Consider the following 23,809-nt stretch of genomic DNA (forward strand, 5'->3'; position numbering starts at 1 on the left):
CAAGCCTGACAACATGGAAGGTGGAAGGAGAGAATCAACTCCCAAACTTCCACAGATGCACTGTGGCAAGCACATCATACTCACCCCCCAATCATCCCTCTAATGATTAATAATAAAATGAAACAACTTCAACAGCTGCAGAAAAAGCTCTTCAATTTTTAGAATTTTAAGAGTATTCATCAGATAGGTAAAACTGTCCCCTTGTGGGGTCCTTCAGCTTGCCTAGAAAGGGTCATTTAGGTGTTTTATCTAAAATTGAGAGCTATCAGCTGTGTGCCAGTAGACCTACACAAGAACTCTTGGATTCCTGTTGGTTATTGTAAAAAATTTGAAAGACGGTTCCATGTGTTCTATGTCAAATATGGTATTATATAGGATATTTTAGCTGCAGTCTCAGAAGTTGTTTACGTTGATTTGCTAGAAGGAGATACTGAATACCATGCCAGGTTCAAAACTTCTGAGGATGCTCAGGCAGTAATGAATGCACAGACTGAAATTAGAAAGAAGCACTGTTGGAACCTCGAGGTCCTTTCGGGTGATCATGAGCAGAGGTACTGGCAGAAGATTTTGGTAGTCAGACAGGCCAAAACATAATCAACCTCAGGAAAAGAAAAAGAGGCCCCAAAGCTCACCAAAGCTGAGAAGATTAGATTGGCCAAGACTCAACAAGCCAGTCAGCACATTTGATTCTCTGAATATGATTGAGAAGGATGGCAGCTCCCTTTGGGTTCTCTTGCTGGAGTGTTCTTAGAATGCTAGGACTTTGTGATGGATTGTTCTGCTGAGATCTACATTAAAAAACAAAAACAACAACAAAAAAACAAACAAACACCTTTGTTCCTCCATGTATAAATAAGACTTTTCTAGAGACAATAAAGTTCTTTTTGAAATTATGCAGATCAACTTCAAATGATTTCATAAATAAATGTGTTTTGAAAATTAAGGAAAAAAAAAAAAGAGTATTCATCAGAACACCCTAAAGTACAAAGCAATATAGCTAAATTTCATCTGTTTTCAGGCCACAGAGAGTGAAGAAAGAAGAAGCTAGGCAATTTTCATTAAAGGGTCTTAATAGGAATTGTTAATAACTATAAACAAGATCCAAAGATTATTCTAGTAACTAGAAATAATGATCAATAGATAATATGTGCAAGTTAGTCTTGAAACATTTAAAAATTAAAAACCCTTCCCTCATAAAGACAACATCGTTGTCTGCAGAAGTGAATTTTAAAATCTGTTATAACAAGTCTTATCCTTAAAATATACTTCCCTTTACCTTTGTCTATAGATATTGTTGGAAAGTACCTAGAGTACTTAAAGATGAGTTAAAATTAATACTTCAAATCTACTACAAATGTGCTGTCTCGTTATTAGCCATACTTAAAAATTCCCATTATCAAAGGTAAGATAAAAAAAAGGTTATCAGTTTTACAGGGGTTTGTATTTGGCATTCACTAGTACCAACAAAATTGCCACAGCACATTCAATCTTGATATAGTAACACTATTTAATAAATAAGGTGACACATGAATAAAATGAGTGAACCTCAAAGAAACCTTTACTTGCCTAATATCAAAAAAAAAAAAAAAAAAAAAAAAAAAAAAGATAAAGCTGAAAAGCCAAAACCTGTGCGTTGTACAGTAATGCCAACTACAGTCAGAAGTTAGCATCTACTGTGGTTGATACTCTTATAGTATATTACAAGTACAATACTTGACAATGGCCAAAGAAAACAGCCTGCTTTATTTTATATATAATTCTTATGAATCAAATATTACTTCTAGGAATATATTGCCAAATTGGTTCTTTTCTGATGAATTTTACTTACACTATGAATAGCATGATTTTCCAGAACAGGAGACAAGAGTAAAGAAATGAATAAAAATCCAAAATTTTAAGAATGAGTAAAAAAAAAATTCAAGGCTGGGGAGGTGGTTTAGTTGCCACACACGCATGAAGGCATGGGTTCTAATCCCTAATGTAAAAGTTAAAAGTCACACACCGTGAAACCCTAGATCTGAGGAAGCAGAGACAGCATTCTTGTAGCTTGAAGGTCCACTAGTGTCTTATCCAATCAGGTTCAGTGAGAGACCCTGTCTCAAAAACAAAACAAAAACAATGACAAAACCAAGGGGTCTCTAAAAGAGTAGGTGGACAATGTTAAAAGGAAGCCACTTGATACTGACTCCGGGCCTCCACACATACATGCACACATAAAATGGGCACATACATGTGCATATAACATACGTACACACACAATACACAGAGTTTAAAATCCAAGGACATTATAGAAAAAGATTAATGGGAATATGGGCAGTAATAGAAACTGGCGATATTTTAAGAACCATATTGAGAAAAAGGTTCTTGGAAAGCAAATGACTAACCACTTGTTTTATTTTATTAATGAATTATCACTAATCAAATTGTAACAGTAGTTTTAAAGTATTAGTCAATTCTGTGTTTCTGTTTTATCCACATTCACTTTGGAAAGGAAGCATTTTCATTTCATTAAGTAGCTTTATAAACTACAAAATCTGAAGTTTTTGATACATTAATTCTCCTTTACCTAACTGAAGGCAAAAATTTTGGCTACTTTTTGAGAGTTACAAAATTGAGAAAGTAGTGATTATATACACTTATTTCATTAATCAAGTTTGATTTCCACTCAAGAATATAATTGAAATCTACTTTTAAAAACAAGTTTCAGAGAAGCTGTATCTTTCCAACTACAGCAGAAATTTAGTAAATTTAGAGTACCTTCTACCTGAAAAACAATTTAAATGAACTTGTAAAAAGAGAAACTGTGCCAATGTGCCAAATGACTATTACCTACTTTTATTAGGAACTTCAAATAAAGTTAATCTGAAGAAAGGACACCTTTAATACCAGCAGTCAGGAGGCAGTGGCAAGGCAAGTTCAAGGCCAACCTGAGCAGCCAACGAATTCCAGGTCAGCAGCTAGGGATTACACAGTGAAAGCCTATAGAAAGAAAGGAAGGAAGGAGAGAGGAAGGGAAGGGGAGAGGGATGAAGGACGGAAGGGATGGAAAGAAGAAAGTGACAACTTCCATAAACAAAATGAAAACAGATGAGTAAAGTTGTTTCAAACATATTTTTATGCTAGAAATAAGGATAAAGAATTGGATAAAATACAATGAAATTTCCCTCAAATTCAATATACATAGAAGTTTTTAAGATAAATAAAAATAGGTGTAGGAAAACAGTCAATACCTACGTAGTAAACTGTACCATGCCATAAAACTTTTGTGATGAAACTATTATAATTTAAAAACAGAATTATAGTAGCAGTGACTATTTTTGACAGATTTAAAGAATCTATACAATTTATTGAGAGGAACTACAGCAGATGATAGAGAAACTTATTGTTTATCAAACAGCCATGTGTGATTCCCAACATGGCCTAGATTCCTATCAGTAGGGGCATGCAACATATTTTGATTAATGGGTTGTGAGTGGAAGTGATTTGTCATTCTATGGCTAAAATATTTAAAAGTTAAAGGGAGACCTGCAAGCTGTTTATTTCCCTATGTAGTCCTAATGCTCCAGTTGCCCAGCTGTACATGTCAGAAACTCATGGCTTTCTGAGATACTATGTGGAGCTTATCTATTCTTTGTCTAACTATTGAATAAATAATGTTAAGCCACTGACATTGGACTATTTACCATAGTCCCACTAAAACAGGGTTTATCAATACTAGATAACAATAATTCTGGCCCATATACTCAGTAGGTTTATCTGAAAAGATAAAAACCCCATAATATGACACCGCCTTTACAATAGTTAATTCAGAAGAGCCCAACAAGCAGTAATAGAATCCTATTTAATCTCTAATACTCAACCATATATATTAAGAAATCTTGGCTAGATGCAATGCCAGGTGCCTGTAGTCTCAGCACTTGGAAAGTTGACATAGCAGAATCACTTGAGTGCAGAGGTTTCAGCCCTGCCTGGACAATACAGACATATACCCTGGAGTGATTATATCATGGGACTCTGCCCTAAGAAAATCATCATTCTCTCCTATGTAACAATAAATGATCACACTAAATTTAACCGACAGTATTTTCTAATGTACAGTCCACATTTAAATGTATGCAAGCTGTCCCAATAGTGTATTCCAGAAGGATAATTCAGGATCAACCAATCAAGGGTCAAGTTGCATTTAGTTGTATCTCTTTTAGTCTCCTTTAATCTGAAACAGTCTTTCTACCCATATCTTTAATCTTTCAAGATGCTGACATTTGTGAAGCATTAGTATCAATTATTTTATGGTGTTTATCAATTTTACACTGCTTTGATTTTTTTTCTTCTCATGACTTAGGTTGAAAGATATTATATGTAGATAATTAGAAGAGAAAAAAAGAGTAAATCATAACACATCTTCTGGGCCAGTGGGGAGAAGACAAGGAGAGAAGGAAGGGGGGGGTGGTGGTGATGGTGAGACTGACTTAAAACTACTTTTCTTCTTTTTGTATTGTCTTTTTTTTTTTTAAACCACAAACACAAACCACTCCCACATTGAATCTACATGCTGATGACTCTCAGTCTTTTCAGAGAAATACAGTTGATTACCAGACATTCTTGACTGGTTTACATACAATTCAAACTGATTATATTCAAAACTACTTCAGCCACCAGTCACTGCTGATCCTCTTCCTCCTGTCTTCTCTAACTGAAACATCAATACTTCATCCAGTCTGTGAAGCAGTCAGGAAACTTGCCTTTGCTTCACCCCACACATGAAGCAAGACACCAAGAAGCCTGCTAACATTTTACCTATATTTCTTAAAGATATTCTCTTCTATCCTACTATAGGGTCTTAGTTCTAGGACCTTAGAGTTTCTTCTGTCTCAGTCATCTAGCTGGGTTCCTGCCTTTTAGTCTTATCATCTATAGCTAGCTTCTTCACTGTGTAACCTATCTAACAACAAGCTTGATCAAATGACTTCCCCTTCAAGCACAGGGTGAAGTCAGGCGAAGTCAAACTGCATTTCCTACCTACATCTCCACTAACTAACCGAAAGCACTGATGCTGCTTACTTTCAACATACTGTTTCCCAACTTCAATCATTAGGCATCACTTTTATGGCTTTTGTTTTAGTTGGGGCAAAGAATTATTACATTTGAAGTTCATTAACTGTTTCCTATGTAAATCTCAAAATAATTTGATCAGAAAATTTTAATGAGTGTCTATATTATACGGAAGGTATTGTATTAAGTACCATGAAAAGACACAAAATAAGTTGTGTACACTAGGAAAGTCTAGGAAGATTTTCCAGTATAGAATATAAGCTTGATTAAAATAAACAAACAAAACCAAGTTTCTCACAACAAGGTAGAAAGTACAAGAGTAAAGGAAAGTACAAGGTAAGGTCACAGGAAAAATTATTTCCAAATGCAAAAGGTTAGAAGGAAACCAGACCCCCTAGAGGGGATCTTTATAAACTTACTCTACATGAGTAGACAGATAATACTGCTCCCAGAAGCCATACGCTATTAACAAAATCCCAGGTCCAAGGTAGGATACCTGTTCATGAACAGTTATGGTCAATGAGGTCTCAGAGGCCCTCAAACAATACAAGCTGTCGAGAAACTAGATCTTAAGCAACAGAGTCTTCTGCTAAAGATACCACATACTTTTACTGTACAACATAGAGAAATGAAGTTGGATTTGAGCTAGAAGCTTCTTCTTTACTGGTTAGCTTTTAGCATAAGGTGAATATGAAAGAAAAGTTATCAATGGTCTTACCCAGTAGTGGCCCATGTATAATAGTGACCTGCCAGGAAAGATGTGCCCACTATTGCAATAGTGCCAGACCCCTGAAGGATACCAACTGCATTCAGATTGGACTTGGCCTAATCCTCAGAAGGAAATTCATGACTGGGTAGATCACAGCCCTAGGAGGTACCTATTACTGTAGTTTTGCTAAATGCACATGCAGTTACACTGCCTTCTAAATATTTATGTTTATACCTCTAAATCAGTGCTTCTCTCAACCCTAGTCAGAGAAGATTCTTTTTGCTGTGAGCAGTGGTTAAAACAGAGACTAATAACTGGTTAAAAGTTCTGAGAACAAATGGCTGTGAAATGCTCAGCCCTAACTGGTACATCTATATCAAGAGTCCCTATCCCCAAACCCCCTAAGGCTTAGAGAATGTGGAAGAAGGAAGAGAGAATGTAAGAGCCAGAAGATGATGGAAAACACTGTGAAACACCATCTCCTGAACATGACATGGTTTTTGCACTCATGAATGCACAGAAGCTGTAGTTACCTGCAAAGGATGGGCCATCCACTGTACTTATATCTTGCTTTGTTGAAGAGTGGGGAAGCAAGTAAAGGAAAAAGGAGATATGGGAGCTGATGTTACTACACTTAGTACTGGTAATCTTGTCTTGAAATACAGTAATTATTATATAGGCTAGAACACTGAAATAGCTGTGGCAGTTTGCAATGCAAACAGGAAAACCTAAGTTTGAATCCCAAGAACTCACATAAAGCTAAGGGCAGCAGGAGTATTTCCAGCGTTCCTACTGTGAGATGGGAGGAAGACCTGAATCCTTGCAAACTTGTGGGATAGCTATCCTGGCTTGTGAGTGCCAACAAGAGGTACTGTCTTAAACAAGGTAAAAGGCCAGAACATCTTGGAGTTTGTTAGAAATGCAAACACTCAATCCCTACTAAGTATGTGATTCACAATCCACATCTAGCAAGTTTGGGAGTAAGCTCAAAGCAGCGCTTTTTAAAACTCTGTTACCTACTTGAATGATCTGGAAAAACTAACCAAGCAATGTAGAATCCTAAGAGGAATCCACAAGCCCTTTGCAAGCATGAGGACTAGAATACTGCTTTAAAAGCTCTGTATAGTGGTACAAACATGTATGTAATCTTGGAGTCAGGGAAACAGAGATCCCTGGGGCTTGAGGTCCTACCTTCTTCAATGGTGCCTGAGGACATCACCAAGGCTGTTCTCTCTCAACACCCACACATACACCTGCACCCACACTCGCAGGAATATGCACACAGACATGAGAAAGAAAACACAGCCAAACCTAAATATACTACAGTCTATCTTTGGGTGGAAAGAAGAAATTCATTCATTTTTCTCATGGACTTACTTTCCCACACCAAAATACCTAAAACCAATCACTTCACCAAAAACTAAAGTTATAGAAAATGCTTAAAACTCATCGTTTTTCAACCTAATTCCCCCTTCTTCAATGACTATATATATATAGGAAAAAACCAAAAAACAAACAAACAAACAAACAAAAAACCAAAACAGAAACAAACTACTAGTTACAGCATCTACTAAAGACTTAGTAAGAAAGCTCAATAAAATAAATTTTCACGTTATAGTCAATTGTTTATTTAATCAGGGTAAATGGTTAAAAGGAAACTATTAGTGGGAGAGATTAGTTTATTTGGTCAAATTTTCACCTCATTTCCTTCTCTAAATCAATAATTTCAAGGTACTAACAGTAAGTAAAACAAATTTTGTTCTGGTAAGATAATTTTTTTTCTTTTCATTTTTGTTTTTTTCTTCCATTTTTCACAATACTGAACTCTGAACCTGGGTACACAAGCAAGACTGACAATACTATTACTGACTATATGCTCTGCCTCACTCACTCACTTGTAAGCGTGTGCACACACACATATAAGTGTACATGCATATGCAGGCAGGCCAGAGGTCAATGGTACATTATCTCCCTCATTACATCTGCTTCTTTTCTAGGACTGGAGCCACAACAACTATTAGCATACCCCACTTTATGTATATATGGGCAATTTGAACTCAGGTCTTCAAACTTTCATGATAAGCTCTTTACTGACTGAGATGTCTCTCCAGCCTTCACTCAGCACACAAGTACTTGCCCTGTGAGCCTGGTAACTTGAGCTTGATCTGCAGAACCCATGTAAAAATGTAAGGACAGAAATCCACAAAGGACATACTATTTCCACATGTGTGCTCATGGCACATGTGCTCTCCTCATAAAATACACAATAACAGTAAATTTAAAAAACCTTTAAGTCATTGTCTTGCTATCCAGGGCAGACATCACACCTACCTCCCTACCCCCTCCACACACACACACACACACACACACACACACACACACACACACACACACACTATAAAAGGCAACACAATGACTAACTTCTGTGATGCTGGAGGCAGAACTCTGGGTTGTAGTCTGCCAATAATTTACTTCCCTAGAGCAGTACAATGGTTTTAACAAGATGGAAAGATGGAAAACTATACAATCAGCAACTGAGGCCATGGTTAATATAAAAACACTCTTGTTGCTGGGTGTTGTGCTACACAACTTTAATCTCAGCATTTGGGAAGCAGAGGCAAGTGAATTTCTGTTACCTCAAAGTCAGTTTGGTCTATATAGCATGTTCCAGACAGCTAGGGCTATACAATGAGACACTGCCTTAAAAACCAACCAAACAGGCTGGGCCATGGTAGTGCAGTACGCCTTTAAATCCCAAACTCAGGAGGCAGAGCCAGAGCCAGGTGGGTCTCTGTGAGTTCAAACCCTGTGCAGTCTACAAAACCACACAAAGAAACACTGTCTCAAAACAAAACAAAAAAGCAAAAACCCCAAAAAAAACAAACCCAAACAAAACCCCCAAGCCAAACAGCAAAAACACAACAAACCCATTTTTATTAAAATTAATTCTAAAAGTCCCAACTAATTATAACATTACCAGTAACATTATCACTACTTAAAATTGTTTTGTGGTATAAAATTCCTTTATATTTTATATATGTTTACTACATATTCTAGATATATATCACATAGTAATATATATTAACATATACTAGATAAATAGACCACATTCAAGTGTAATTTTGACCTGAGAAGCAATTGGTAGGCTTTTATGCTCAACTATCTCCTACTAAGTCCTATACTTTCAAGCAGGAATCTCCATTAGTGGGTGCTTATTACCCAGGAAAGGGACAGGTAGCACAAGGGGGGAACTGATCCTACACACACAGGGATGATAGTAACATTGTCTCAATAGTTACTTACTTTATTCAAAGTTATTCTGTTGCCTTTCCTCTATTATTTGTTGGTGAACAAACACATTCTTGTCCCTGATATGTGGCCAACTCACTAGATATTTTAATTTTTTTTTTTTTACTTTTGCAGTACTGAAACCCTCATATCAATTCCATTGGGCATCTGTGGTGGGTGTGCTCTGAGATGGTCCCTTATAAAGCCACATTCCTCCTACTCGTGCCCTTATGCAACATCCTTAATTTGTACACAGAACTGAAGTGTTTGCTTCTAAAAGTCATCAAAGTGATGGCAGGTTACAAGCTCACAAACAGAAAGGCTTCTGCCATGCTGCTCTCCCTTATTCTGCTAGAAGTCATTTAGCATTTGACAAAATAGTCACACTTTTTCCCCCTTCGAGACAGGGTTTCTCTGTGTAGACTTAGGCTGTCCTGGAACTCCATCTGTAGACCAGTTGGCCTCCAACTCACAGAGATCAGCCTGCCTCTGCCTCCTGAGTGCTGGGACTAAAGGCACGCACCACTAACAACTGGCTAAGCCAGTCACTCTTAAGGTGAGGCTCATTTGGCAAGGACCTCAAGTATCTAGCCAATAGAAACAATCTGAGGCCCACCAAAATACAAGAAAGTAAGTTTGGAAGCTGATTTTTCTGTCAGTTCAATCCAGTTATTACCATAACCACCACCACAGGCGTATCAGTATAAAAACTGTAGCTTTGAAGACACTCCAACTAAGTAAGAACATATAAAGTTCAGTTTTCCTGGTCTACATGAACTGTGAGATAACAAATACTGTTTTAAGATGTTTAATACTGAAGTAACTTGTTACACAACAACTGATAACCAACAAATGTTTTTAGATGTTTTGTTCGTTTTAGTGATAGGGTCTCGATAAATAGCTTGGGCTGCCTCTGAACTCACTATGCCTGGAGCTTTCCCTTCCTCAGCCTCAGCATCCTGTGTGCTGAGATTGCTGGAAAACACTACCATGTATGCTAAAGATGACCATTCAAGAGCATCTGCATCTCATACTATTCTTAGGATATTTTTCTTTCTGTTTGGCAGTGCTAGGAATTTTAAAAATCTTAAACAAAAAACAAAACAAAACAAAACCACTTTGTCTGTGGAATCTGTTGTGGTTTGAACATAAATGTCCCCCCACAGTCTTGGGCATCTGAGTATTTGTTCCCCAGTTGATAGTGCTGTGTGGCTAGGTTTAGAAAGAATGGTCTTACTGGAGGAAGTATGTCACTGAAGGTAGACTTTGAGAGTTCAAAGAACTGAAACATTTTTAGTTTTTTCTCTCTACTTATGGCTCAAACGGAGCTTCTGTTGTCTGCTGCCATGCCTCCCAACAATAATGAACTCTTATCCTCCTGGAACCATAAGCCCAAATAAACTCTTTCTTCTACAAGTTGTGGTGGTCATGGTGTTTTGTCACAGCAATAGAAAAATAACCAATCCTCACACCAACCATATCCTTACATTAGAACTTTCTATTTAGGAACATTTCTATTTACATTATTTCAACTGAATCTTATGGACAATTATACTTACATGTGTTTTACACATGTAAAGGCAGATATAATTTAGACTTATACCTTTTATTTAAGAATTTCATAGTTCAATTGAATGTTCTTATATTGAAATTGTTAAAAGTTTGATTATTCTGATACATCTGGCTATTTCTTTTATTTAGATCCCCTGTCTTTTAAAGCTTCATCCGAAAGAATAAAAATGTGAGAAATTTTCTTAGAAATTGCAAACAGACACACAGGGGGTTGTCAATAGGTGGGAATGGGAATAAGAAAAAGTAATGGGAGAAGGAAATATGGACATAATATATATACTACATATGAAGAAACTGTCAAAAATTAAAATAAGGAAAATGCTAGTAGCAATGCTGGGACTTTGCAGTATCTCCTCAAATATTCACACAACTGAAAAACAGTGGCCCAGAGGACTAACTGTCATATGGAAGGAATAGCATAAAACCAAAAAAGCAAGTCAGAATAGATAATATTTAAGTAAATGCTTCACCATTAAATGAAGTCTATTTTTAGCTACTCTGAGTGAATTAGTCACCTCAAATATTTACTGAGCAGCTACTAAGTGCAGAAACCACACGCTTGATGCTAATTACGAGGAAAAAGAAGTCACCACTGCACCTTTCAAGCTCTCTCATGGATTCCTAGGCTAGAAAAAAAAGGTAATTGTGACATGACATAATAGACATTGTAATGAAAGGAAGAGAGAAGGAAAGGGGGGGAGATAAAAAGAGAATGGCAAGTCCTATTTGAAAAAGGTAAAGAAGGCTTTATTAAAAGATGCAATTATTTTGATAGACAAAAGGTTAGCAGAAATTTGTTAGGTTTCCTGCCAAATAGAGAAAAATCAGTATCCCAAAGCAAAGCGGGGGGGGGGGGGGGGGGTCATGCTGAAACACAAACAAAAGTTCTTGTGCCAAAAGACAGCTAAGGCTAAACTACTTAGAATTTTGATCATAAAACAAAAGACACACAATTAGCATGTACTATATGGCTGACATTGTGTTAGGTATTAGTAACAATGCAGAAATATGATATTACATTCCTGACCTCAGGTTACAGAACTTAGGAGTGTGCATCATTTGTTGTTAATTACAGTGATTCTGAACTGCTTGTGAAACTTCTTTTTATCATTTGTGAGATTCACATTCTCTATAATCAGTAGTTTCTGATGTGTAGAGATAATCTTAAAGCTATAACTCAAAGAATTATAATGAAACCATAAGAATTACCATTATTGCTATGATTATTAACCCTTTATTTGTAGCTAAGGCATTTTATTATAAAAACTGGTTTTTATTATAAAAACTCACTCATACATAGACTAACAGGGACTTAAAATTTACCATACATTTCCTTCATATTTTAGCTTGACTTTCTAGTAAGTCCATAGCTTCTGGCTGCTGTATAAGGAGATCCTCCATTGTCTGGGTGGTTTAATAACATGATTTGTCAATGAGCATTTAAAATCTTTCCCTTTTTTTTGGCAGTAGGGCTTTCAACTAACATTGATACTGCCTCCCATCATTTTGGTAGACTTTAAAAAACTAGTTTTACTTGAGGCTCCAACAATCTGACATTCCTTAGCAGCAATGGAAAGTCTGATTGCTACCAATGTACTGATTATGGCTCCCTGCAACAAATGGTCACTGTGAACTCATTCTGGCCTAAGCCAGCCACCACCAAAGCACCTGTGTCTGGTGACAAGGCTGAGCCAGCATGTACCACCAGTAAATGTGTTTTCTATTTTCTAAGTCATAAAGAACCAGACTTTTGTTTAGATTCTTAGTTTACTAATGTAATTATCAGCCAAGGCATGAAGTACATCCCACTCTATCACATTATTAAAAAAAAAAAAAAAAAAAAAAAAAAAAAAAAAGAGTATTGAAAACAAGTTCTAATCCATTTTACCTGATGATACAATCTAGGATGGTGTTCCTTGAGTACTAGCAGGTTTTTCAACTCTGCATATATGTATGCTTTAGAAGTACTACTCATAACAGGCTTGGAGAGTTGGCTTAAGGTCAAGAACACTTGTGACTTTTGCAGAGGCCCTAAGTCCAGTTCCCAGTATCCACGTTGTAGCTCACAACCATGGATCTGACACCCTTTTCTGACAGACACACAGCGGTGTGTGACAGACACACAGCGGTACACACACACACACATACACTCATGCACACACACAGAGTAATATATACACTTTAAAAAAAATATTTGATAACAGAAGAAAAGGCTTAATTCACTTTGGAACTAAAATATAAAAACAATAACTAGAAGATATTTTACAATAGAGGAGACATTTCAAATGAGATAAAGAATGGAATATGTAGTCGTTAATGAAAGAAAAAAAAAAAAAGAAGGAAAAGCAGGTTGCCTGAAATGATTACATATATAATCACAGAAAGGATGACTGCTCTTTAAAACTGGAAGGAAAAAAAAAAAACAACCTACTTAAAATTCACTTTTAACAAAATGCACTGATATACTTATTATCATCATTATGTATGTATGTATGTATGTATGGCGTGCATGTATATACAGGCAGGCACATGCATATCAAGGCAAGCATGTGGAGTTCAGAGGATAACTGTTGGGAGTTAGTTCTTGTCTACCTTTAAATGGTTCCAGGCCACCAGGTCTGCACAGAAAACTCAACTACATGCTTACTGCCCACTTTGTTAGGCCCCTAAAAATTCATTTTTATGGGACCATGACACCCAAAGCTTTAGGAACTTCAAGCTAAAATTTCTTCTAAAGTTCAAAGCATTCAAACATTCAACAAACCATTAAGTAAGAATGGTGTCTACTAAATCTGAGATTCCCAAGGAAAGGGCACAGATAAAACAAAATATGAAACTTCCATTAAAATGCAATTAAAAACCAGTACAGGGTGGTGGCGGTGGCAGACACCTTTAACCCCAGCATTGAGGAAGCAGAGGCAGGAGGATCTTTGAGTTCAAGGCCAGACTGTCTACAGAGCAAGTTCCAGGGAAATCAGAGCTAAACAGAGAAACCCTGTCTCAAACAACCCGCAACAAGTATTATCTTTAAGTATGTTTAAGACAATTACATCACATATTCATCCATCCATCCATCCATCCATCCATCCATTCATCCATCCATTCATTCATTCATTCATTCATTCATTTATTTATTTATTAGTTTTTCAAGACAGGGTTTTTCTGTGTATCCCTGGCTATCCTGGAGCTTGCGCTGGCTTTGAAGTTGCAAGGGTCCACCTTGCAAGGTCTGTGCTTCTCAAAGTACTGGGATTAAAGATGTGCATCACTACAGCCTGGCTATATTACTTTTTTTTTAATGCAAGAAAGACTTCTGGTTGCAAATCTTGACTTTCAAGTGCCCAATTCTCCAAGAAAAAATTAAGAACACTTGAAATCCTGACTGATTCAACAGCATTAAAACAAAAGGCAAATCCTTTATCTAATTCTGGAAATACAACAAAGTGCAAATTTTCTAAGTAAAATCAAACTTCAATTTTAAATTCTGCATGCAATTTTATTTGATGTGGCTTAAGGATCCAAAGAGGACCACGTTTATCATAACCTTCTTTGGCACAAGCCCTTTAAAGGCAATGGAGAAGCCGTGACAGTGCAGCAACTACAAGGTCAAGGCTAGATCTCAGAAGTCAGCTTCAAACCCTTCCTCCTGTTTCAAGCCAGACCTTAAGCGAACTGCTAATATCCTGAGCTCCCATGTCTTCAGCAATAAAATAAAAGTTGTCTTCCTGACTTTTGTTAAATATGAGAATGAGTAACAGTTGGCAGATGTTTAAAAGGAGAAAAGGCATGAATTACCCTATGGGTCTCTTTCTCTATTACAAATCTAGAAGTCAGTGGTAAGAATAGCAATATCACTGAGAATGGAGACAAAATCTTGCTCTTTGACTTTGAGTAAGGATTTTTCATTTTATTTAATCCCTGGTCAACACAACATATTATAGGTTAGCCAGTTTTACTCTTTATTTCCCTAAGTGCTAGTCAGCAGGGCATCTTTTTTGGATATGTATGTGTCATTTAGTTACTCATCTATTCCTACAACAAACACCTGAGGTAGCTTATTACAGACAACAAAGATTGCTTTTAAATACTGGAGTTCAATGTTATATTCAAATAACAGCAAACAAACATGCTGACCTAACTGAGAGGCTACAGTTTTTTTCACAAGCTATCTACTCTTTCTCTTCATGTGTGTGAGTTTGCTCACGTTACAAAGGAGTACGATTGGGCAAACAAAAAAACTGTCTCATAACCACTGTTGGCAGGCAAAGTACAACACATTTCTAACTGAAAAAAAAAAAAAAAAGAGTTGAAAGAAAATAAAGCTTAAAAGAAGGAAAATCATCCTCACTGTGCTCACAGATGGGAGACTTCCAATTGTAATGGCACTCTACCCCCAAACAAACAGATCCACAGATAACAAATCCATAACCAAATCACAACTGCATATTTTTAAAAAATTGATTTGACCTTAAAATTCCTATAAATATAAAAGACAACCATAAGGATAGACACACAGATCAAAGTAAAACTCTGAGTCTGAAATAAATTCTTAAGATGTATTTTCATTTCAACGGGTCCCTCAAGAATGTAAGAAAACTATTACTCCATCAATAAGCCATGCACCAACCCTAATTGTGTTTTATTAATTTTTTAAAATGTCAATTGCATTTTTATTTATTGTGTTTGTGCATATGTTGTGTCATAACTTATGTCTATAGGACAGAACAGAACTTGCAGGAGTTGGCTCTCTCTTTTCACTATGTGGGTCTTGGGGCTCAAACTCAGGTCATTAGGCATGGTGTCAGGCAATTTACCCCCGCAAGCCACTTGCTACCTTGGCATTTGTTTATTTTTTTTACGTTTTTATGAAATAAGGTCTCACCACATGGCTCAGTGTGGCCTGAAACTTATGGTCCTCCTATCTCAGACTATCAAATACTAGGATTAAAGATATGCATCACCATGCCTCGCTTAGAAATATGTTTGACAAGAGTGAAAAGGCTGTCATTCAGTCGACATAAAGAATCTTTTCATAAATCAAGATGGACAACCACAGACATGTAGAAGGGTGAAGTTGGGCCTATTTTACACTATATGCAAAAAAAAATTAGTAAGAACCAGAGATTTAAATGTAAGAGCCAGAACAGGGTAACTCTTCATGTCTAGTATTACCCAGTGCTTTCTTACATATGGCACCTGAAACATAAGCAAACGGGGGGTGAGGGGGAGAGTAATAAGAGCAATAGAATGTGAGAAATATTTCACATGTGAGGAGACTTGTCCTTTTTAAAAAAAAAAAAAACCTATAATACTAAAAACAGATAAGCAACTTTAAAATGGACAAAGTCTAACTAATTACAAGTACCAGGAAGGCTAGTGAGATGGCTTAGTAAGTAAAGGCACTTTTGGCCAAACCTGATGACCTGAGTTGGATTCCTGGAACCCACAAAGAAAAATAAAAAGGAGGATTAACTCCTGCAAGCTGTTTTCTACATATGTACTATGGAACCCCCTTCCCTCTCTCCACACACATAAAAATGACTAAATGAAAAAAAAAATTAAAGAAGTACCAGCAAAAATTTAAGGAAATTAGAATCCTATCAGAAATGTAAAATGGTACAACTACACTGGAAAATAATCTGATAGTTTCTCAATGAGCTAAACTCTTTTTATTGATATTATACAACCTAAAATTCCACTTCGATATATATACCCAGGAAAACTACGGTGTACATATACAGATATATTCATAAATGTGCACATGAATTTTATATCAACATTATAGTATCCAGAAAGCAAAACTGACTCAAATGTTCATTTTGTCTAAGTGACAATTTCTAAGTAAAATGTAGCAAATCCACACAATACTATTCAGCCACAAAAAGGAAGGCAATCTTGAGGCAGGGGAGATGAAGCAGTAGGAAGAGTACTTGCTGAGCAAGCATGAACTGGAGTTCAAATCCACAGTTCTCCTGTGAAAATCTTGGCATGACTAGCCACAGTCTAGCCTATAACCTAAGTACTATCGGGGGCAAAAACAAGAGGACTGCTGCCAACATGGCTCCAAGTGCAACGAGAAATCCTGTCTAAAGAGAATATGTTGGAGTGATAGCAGGACACGCAATATTCTCCTTGGCCTATGCATGAGTGTATGGTCACATTTGTGTACATATACACAATCATGCAAATAAAAATGAATATAGTCCTGACATTCTGCAATATGGATGATAAAATGACAGAGTACTTCCAATTATAAGCAATAGAAATTGGGAGTTGCCAAAGGATTGGAACAAGAGGAAATCCGAGTGACTGCTAATGGGTGTGGAACTTCTTAGAGAGTGATGAAAATGCACCGGAACAAGTCATGATGGGTACCCAGTTTGTGAATACACTCTTCTTTTATCTGTGGTTTCATTTCCCTCGGTTTTGGTTACATGTGGTCAATAGAAAAGATTAAATGGACAATTGTACAAATAATCCATATTTTAAAATTCTGTATTTTTTTTTAAGTGTGCCATCTACTCTCTGCCCCTGTCCCACCAGGAATATAAGCCATGCTTTTTTGTCCTATGTATCCACATTGTATATACTACATTCTAAATGACTACATTAGTTACTTAGAATTTGTCTTGGTTATCAGATCAACTGAGTTAACTCAGTATTTTGTGTTCAGATTAACATTTTACTCAGCATGACCCCAAAACATAGGAGTAAAGATGCTAACAATTCAGGCACACAGAAGAGACAACATGTTAAGGCTTCTTTTAACAAATAGTTCTTATGCCAGGTGGTGGTGGCCTTTAATCCCAGCACCCGGGAGGCAGAGGCAGGCATCTCTCTGAGGCCAGCTTGATCCATAGAGTGAATTCCAAAGTTTCAGGACAGCCAGGCCTCTTACACAGAGAAACCCTGTCTTGAAAAACAAAAACAAAAGCACAGAAGGAAAGGAAGAAAGAACTCTTAGGCAGATGTGGTGGCACATGTCATTAGTCAGGAGGCAGAGGCAGGAGGATCTCTGTGAATTTGAGGCCAGCCTAGTCTAGTAAAAAACAAACAGAAAGAGGGAGAGGAATATCTTTATCATCTCAAGAGTGAGATAGAATAATATTTTGAAAGAGATCAAATTGCATAATTTTATTACAGGTGGTTATAAATATTCTGTCTAGCTATTAATGGTTTATCATGCCTCATTATCACAGGTATGTACATATAGGAAAAATCAGCATCTATAGAGCTCAGCACTATTTATTAAACTACGGTTCTTGAAGTACACATACTTGCTAGGAGCCTGATTCAGATAAAAACACTTCTACCAAGAACCACAGTCCTCCAACACTACAATGACAAAGAAGGAAAGACAAATAAGATGACAATGACATAAAATTAATCTTACCTTGATATATGATACATCTTAAAAAATGAGACAGGCTGGGAGATGTGCATGATGTATAAGCATGAGGACCCGAATTCAATCCCCAGAATCCACATAAAAACCAGTTGTGACAGTTGGTACATTGTAGCCCGAAACTGAAATGGAGAGGCAGAAACGGGTGGATCCCAGAGGCTGGACTGACTAGTCAGTCTAGTCAAAATGGGTGTGTATCTAGGTTTGATTAGAGACAATGACTTAAGACCCTGCCTCAAAAAATAAGGTGGAGACAAATAGAAGAAATTTATAGTCAATCAATCTGTTGCCTTCTCATGTGCCTGCACAGGTGAACAAACATTATTATACACACATTCATACACCACTGTCAACCAAAAGTGAGAAGCCAACACATAACTTACTTAACTAGAAGACAAAAAGATCACACAAGTTACGAAAGAAGGGAAATGAGAAAGTATTTTAATCTTGGTACAGGGGGTGAGTAGATGACTGTGGTATAAATAAACCCATAAAGTTATGATAGTAAGAAGGAAGAACTTGGATAGATGGGGAAAACAAGATGTACACATTTTAATTGAAAACTGTAAGCCATTTACAAAAAGAATTAAGGTGTAGTGGACACAGCTGTCCATTTCTGAAATTACTGAAAATACATATGTGAGAATCACCCCGGGAGGCATATTTATATTAGAACACGAGTTAAAAATCAAACCTTATATAAGTAGTTATTACTTAGGAGACTCCATCTGGAGTATTGTGGCTAAACTGTGTTATAAACAGTACTTACACAATATTAGAGTAATTTAAGTTGATTTAATTATTTTTGCTTTGTTTTAGGACAGAACCTCACTGTGCAGCCTTAGTTGGCCTAGAACCCACTTCACTGACGAGGATAGGATGGCCTTGAACTCTCAAGAGATCTGCTGGCCTCCACTTCCAGAGTACTAGGATTAAAGCACATGACATCATACCTGGAGAATTTAAGCAATTCTCAACAAATACTTTCTTTTCTAATAATCCATTAAAGTGTCACAAATTAGCACATTTGTTCGAAAGTATTGCAGCAATATATTTTCAAGTAGCATTCAGAAAGTTTGTTGCCAACTGACCAAAAGAACCAATATTTGCCAAGGAACTAATAGTATACAGCATGCTTTTATGGAGTCAGGGTGCTTTTAAGCAGTGTATATCTATTATGTGAAATACACTTGGAATATTTAGAATATTCTTTTAAAATATACTTTTAGGAATATATCAATCACTTCCAATTTTTAAAAGTTCTGCATACACACCTGCTTGTTTTCATGTTGCTGTTGTTTTTCACAACTTATTCTCCAATTGCACTATGCCTGCTACCCTAATTCCTCCCTCAAAAAATAGCCTAAGAATATCAAGCAATTTTCTCTCCATTTTTCAAAAATAAACACATCTCTCCCCTCTATCACTAGCTTCTCACATTAACCCTTGCCTTTTTACAAAATCAAGTAAGGTGCCATGTGGGGCTGGAGAGATGGCTCAGTTGTTAAGAAAACCCTTGCTGCTCTGCAGAGATCCTGTGTTCAGTTCCCAGCACCTGTACCAGGTGGCTCACAACAGTTCTAGGGGATCTGACACTCTCTTCTGGCCTTTGCAGGCACCTATATACATATGGTGCATATTCAGACAAGCAGGCATGTACACATACACATAAATAAAGATGAATTTGAAAAACATTAAAGGAGCCATGTTAAAACCAACTGCTCAAATTATTTCTGATGAATCTGTTTGATTATTTGTAATTATTCCTGACATTTTAATTATAATTAAAAGATGAAGATAATCTTGTGGTAGTGTGAATGAGAATGGCCTCCATAGGCTCCTATATTTGAATGCTTGGTCATGAGGGAATGCTGCTACTTGAGAAGGATTAGGATGTGTGGCCTGTGTTGGAGGCAGTGGTCACTGGAGTGAGGTGTGGTAAGGAATTGGGATGCTCCTCAAAAGCCCATGTCAGGCCCAGTTTCTCTCTCTCTCTGTCTCTCTCTGTCTCTCTCTCTCTCTCTCCAAATCAGTGTGTAGCTCTCAGCTCCTGCTTTAGCACCTGTCTGCTGCCATGTCCCCACCATGATGGTAATGGACTAAACCACTGAAAGTGTAGCCCCCAATTAAATGCTTTCTTTCTTAAGAGTTGCTGTGGTCACGATGTCACTTCACAGAAAGAGAAACGTGATTAAGATACCCATCATGAACTAAGTAACAGTTCTCACTATAATATTTCATTGTATGTATAATTTATTAAAGCAGAAGGGCCAGTTTTGAGATTACACTAGGTAAACAAATATACCAGGGATGCCTAAAAGTGTACTACTATACTAAGTACATAGCAATATAGTTAACATACTGGAAAATTAAGCATTAGGAAAATATGGTAATATCTTTTTATAATTTAAACCATATGGTAATATCTTTTTATAATTTAAACCATACTGGATAAAAAAAAAATTAAGTACAGCCTACCGTAATTTTTTAACATTGTATGAACACTAGAAAGATATTCCAGGTCAGCTTCAAAGTAATTTTCAAATATCATTCATATCCACATTTGGTCAAGCCACTATTTTTCAAAATCCATTCCCTCTGGAATATGTAAAGAGATACACCCTTAGATAAACTACAGTTTTTATTCATAGACGGTCAAAACTGATTGAACTTATATCTCAAACTCCAATGTCCATATGTATGAAACTTGAGAAACTGAGAAGACATCTTTAATTGCCTTTATTCTCCATTACCCATTCTACCTACCTATAATCACTGAATGCCTTAATACCTGTTTAATGGGTTTCCTTCTCTACATTCTCAGTATCTTAACTGAATACCTTGGCAACTCTTCATTAGCCTCCATGACTTCTTAGTACCAACTAAGACTTAAAGAATAAAAACTGTAACTGTGACCTAATAATTTCCTAATCACTGTTACCTTTATTGCAAAACACTATTCATAGCAATGTGTGTGCACATGTGGTGTGTGGGGAGCACTTCACCCATGCATTCACATGTGGAGGTCTGAGGCTCCTCCATCACGAGCCAACTCGTGTTTTGAGGCAGCGTTTCTCATTAAACCTGGAGTTTGTTGACTAAACTAAACGGGTTGATCAGTGAGCTGCCAGGGTCAGGATCCACCTGTTCCTACCCTGTCCGTGAGGAGGTAATAGGTGCCCATTATTTTACTGTCTATGTTGAGAATGTGAGCTTAGGTCCGCATTCTAGCACAGCAAGCATTTTACCCACTGAGCTACCCTCCCAGTCCCAGGCAGACACATTTCTTCACAATCTGCCCTCTCTTAAGGGTTTAAATCTTTTGGTCAACACTTTTTCAAGCCTGTGCCATCCAGTTTCCAAAATCCAACAGCTGTTCCAGGCTCACAAGTCTGACTAAAGCCTGTGGATTACATACAGCTTCTCCTGGAAAGGCTTTCCTAACTTACTTTCCTACCACACTAGTTAGTGTAAACTAGGTTTTCTAACAGTCTCTCTCACTCCCACTCCCTCCCCCACCCCAACAACCTACTGTACTTCCTCTGCTCATCCTCATCACAGCACTACAGCACTACACAATGATCACTGCCCATCTATCCAAAAGCTTTATGACTCTAAGATTTTGGTGGGTAGGATGGGCTTTCAGTTCACCATTTCCAATGTCTGCAGTTTCTGAGTAGAAACAGAAAATACAACCAATGTGTGATAACCAGAAGAATGGGAACTAGATCAAAGCCATGTACACATCACACTAAATGTTTTATATTTCAAAAATTAAGACTAAGTAATATGGTTTGGTAAGATCATCAAGCCTGGCCACCCTAAATTAGATACCTGGAACCCACAGACTGAAAGAATTCATCCAAGGTGATCACACAAATGCATGCCATAGCACATGTGTGCCCAAGCACACACATATACATGTATTCAATAAATAAGTAAAGGTATAATTTAAAATAAGAAATAAAAAGGACTAATAGGTCTTACCTAGAAACTGATTTTTGTGTCCATCATATTACAGTCCTGAATTTCTTTACTACTATAGGCAAATAAAAGATTGATTGTTCTGTAAAATTCAACTATATTCTTAACAATTAGCACTTTTATTTTTGAACCTAACTCTTTCGATTTGTCTTGCTTTACTAGTTCAGACTCCTAAAGCTTGAGACAATTTATAGAAGAAATGAGTTGGCCTACATGTTGCTTGGCTTGTAACTAGATTAGATCTTAAACACATTTTACTGCATTATCTCCAAATGATACGTACTGTTTGAAAAGTCATGATTTTCACCATTAAAAAAATTTAAATATTGAAAACAGCCACAATATTGGGGAGGATAATATTAGTAGAATCATTCTACATGAAAAACAAAATTAATTTTCTCTATAAATCAAGACATCAAGGAAAATAATTATGGCAGGGCAAACTATTATTGGAATTACATATAAAAGGTCATAAAAATGTTGAAACCTTTTAACTTTGTATTTACTGGATTCTACTCTATAATAAATAAAGGACTGAATATGGGGCCCCCCACCCCAAATTGTACGCATAAGATGTTCTCTGCCTTAACATTTTTAAAGAAAATGTAAAAGCAAATAAAATATCCAATAGTAAAATGAAAAGTTATGGCTCACCTACTAACAATAGGAAGCATCTCAAATACTATGAATAAAACATACAAAAACTAAGAAAATCTATATCATATGGTCTTAAAACAATATGTATATGTTTATACCATGTACATATATAATATAGTTACATGTACTTATATAACTATTGTTATTGAATAATATCTATAAAGTTCCAAATTTTCAAAACAGCAAAAGGAATTCTCAAATTCCTTCTAAAAATGAAAAACTAAACACATTAAAAGTCTTCAACATTAATATTCTTGAAAGAGTTTGGCAGCAAACTAAAATTGAGCCTCATCTGACACACCAGAACACTACTAGCAGTTCTGGCTTGTAAGAAAACTGAGGGAATGTGGAGAGTTTATTAGAAACATGAAAACATTTTAGATTAGAAAATATCAGATTCATTAAAGCATGGAATTACTATAGGTGACAACACAATGAGTTAACATATTTAAAGATCCAGGTACTGAATCTAGAGCAGCCATAAGTTTATTATAATTGAGTCATTTGAAATTCCAGTTTTGAGATCCCTACATCTGAAGACAGGGCAGTACAATGAATACCCATAAACATTAGGAACCACAGTAATTACATAAGACTTAAAGCTGTAAGAAATACTTCCTCTTTCACCACCAATACCTTCCAATGCACAGATGGATCATGTAGAACATTTAGGCTGGAGCCTATCAATTTGTCTTTTAAAAAAACATATAGGCACTAACAGAATCAGCTGACCTGAGCTAGTGAGAGATGACTGATTCAGGTTTGACAAATGGGGAACCTACATAAGACTGAAATAAACTTCCTTAATATAGGTGACAATGGTGCTGCTGGGACAATATATGAGGCTACTGGCAGTGGGTCCAAGATCTAACTCTAATGCACAAACTGACTTAGTGGAGCCCATTCTTTATGGAGAGATACCTTGCCCAGCCTAGGCACAGGAATGTGGGGGCTGGAGAGGTCTCTTGGTCCTGCCTCAACGAGATGATGGGACAGACTTAGTAGACTTCCTAGGGGAGGCCTTGCCCTCTCTCTCAGAGGAACAGATGGGAGGAGGAGGGTTGGGTGGGAGGAGAGAAGGGAGGTGGAACTGGGATTGGATGTAAAAAATAAATTAATAAAAAAAATAAGGAAAAATGCAT

General features: G+C 36.7%; 1 protein-coding gene across 4 annotated transcripts in view; it reads right to left on the minus strand.

The window, feature by feature from the left end:
* Window positions 1-23,809, minus strand: part of Nipbl (NIPBL cohesin loading factor) — a 161,503-nt gene that overhangs the window by 125,443 nt on the left and 12,251 nt on the right. Inside the window, exon 1 of one of the 4 annotated variants that reach the window (XM_051182517.1) lies at window positions 633-746. The exons of the other annotated variants lie outside the window; for them this stretch is intronic. The gene's annotated coding sequence lies outside the window, so the exon portion shown is untranslated. Of the gene's footprint in view, window positions 1-632; window positions 747-23,809 lie in introns of those variants that run through there. 4 annotated transcript variants of the gene reach the window in all.

The sequence above is a fragment of the Phodopus roborovskii genome, unplaced genomic scaffold, assembly GCF_943737965.1.
Source record: "Phodopus roborovskii unplaced genomic scaffold, PHOROB, whole genome shotgun sequence".
In the NCBI taxonomy this organism is placed as follows: domain Eukaryota; kingdom Metazoa; phylum Chordata; class Mammalia; order Rodentia; family Cricetidae; genus Phodopus; species Phodopus roborovskii.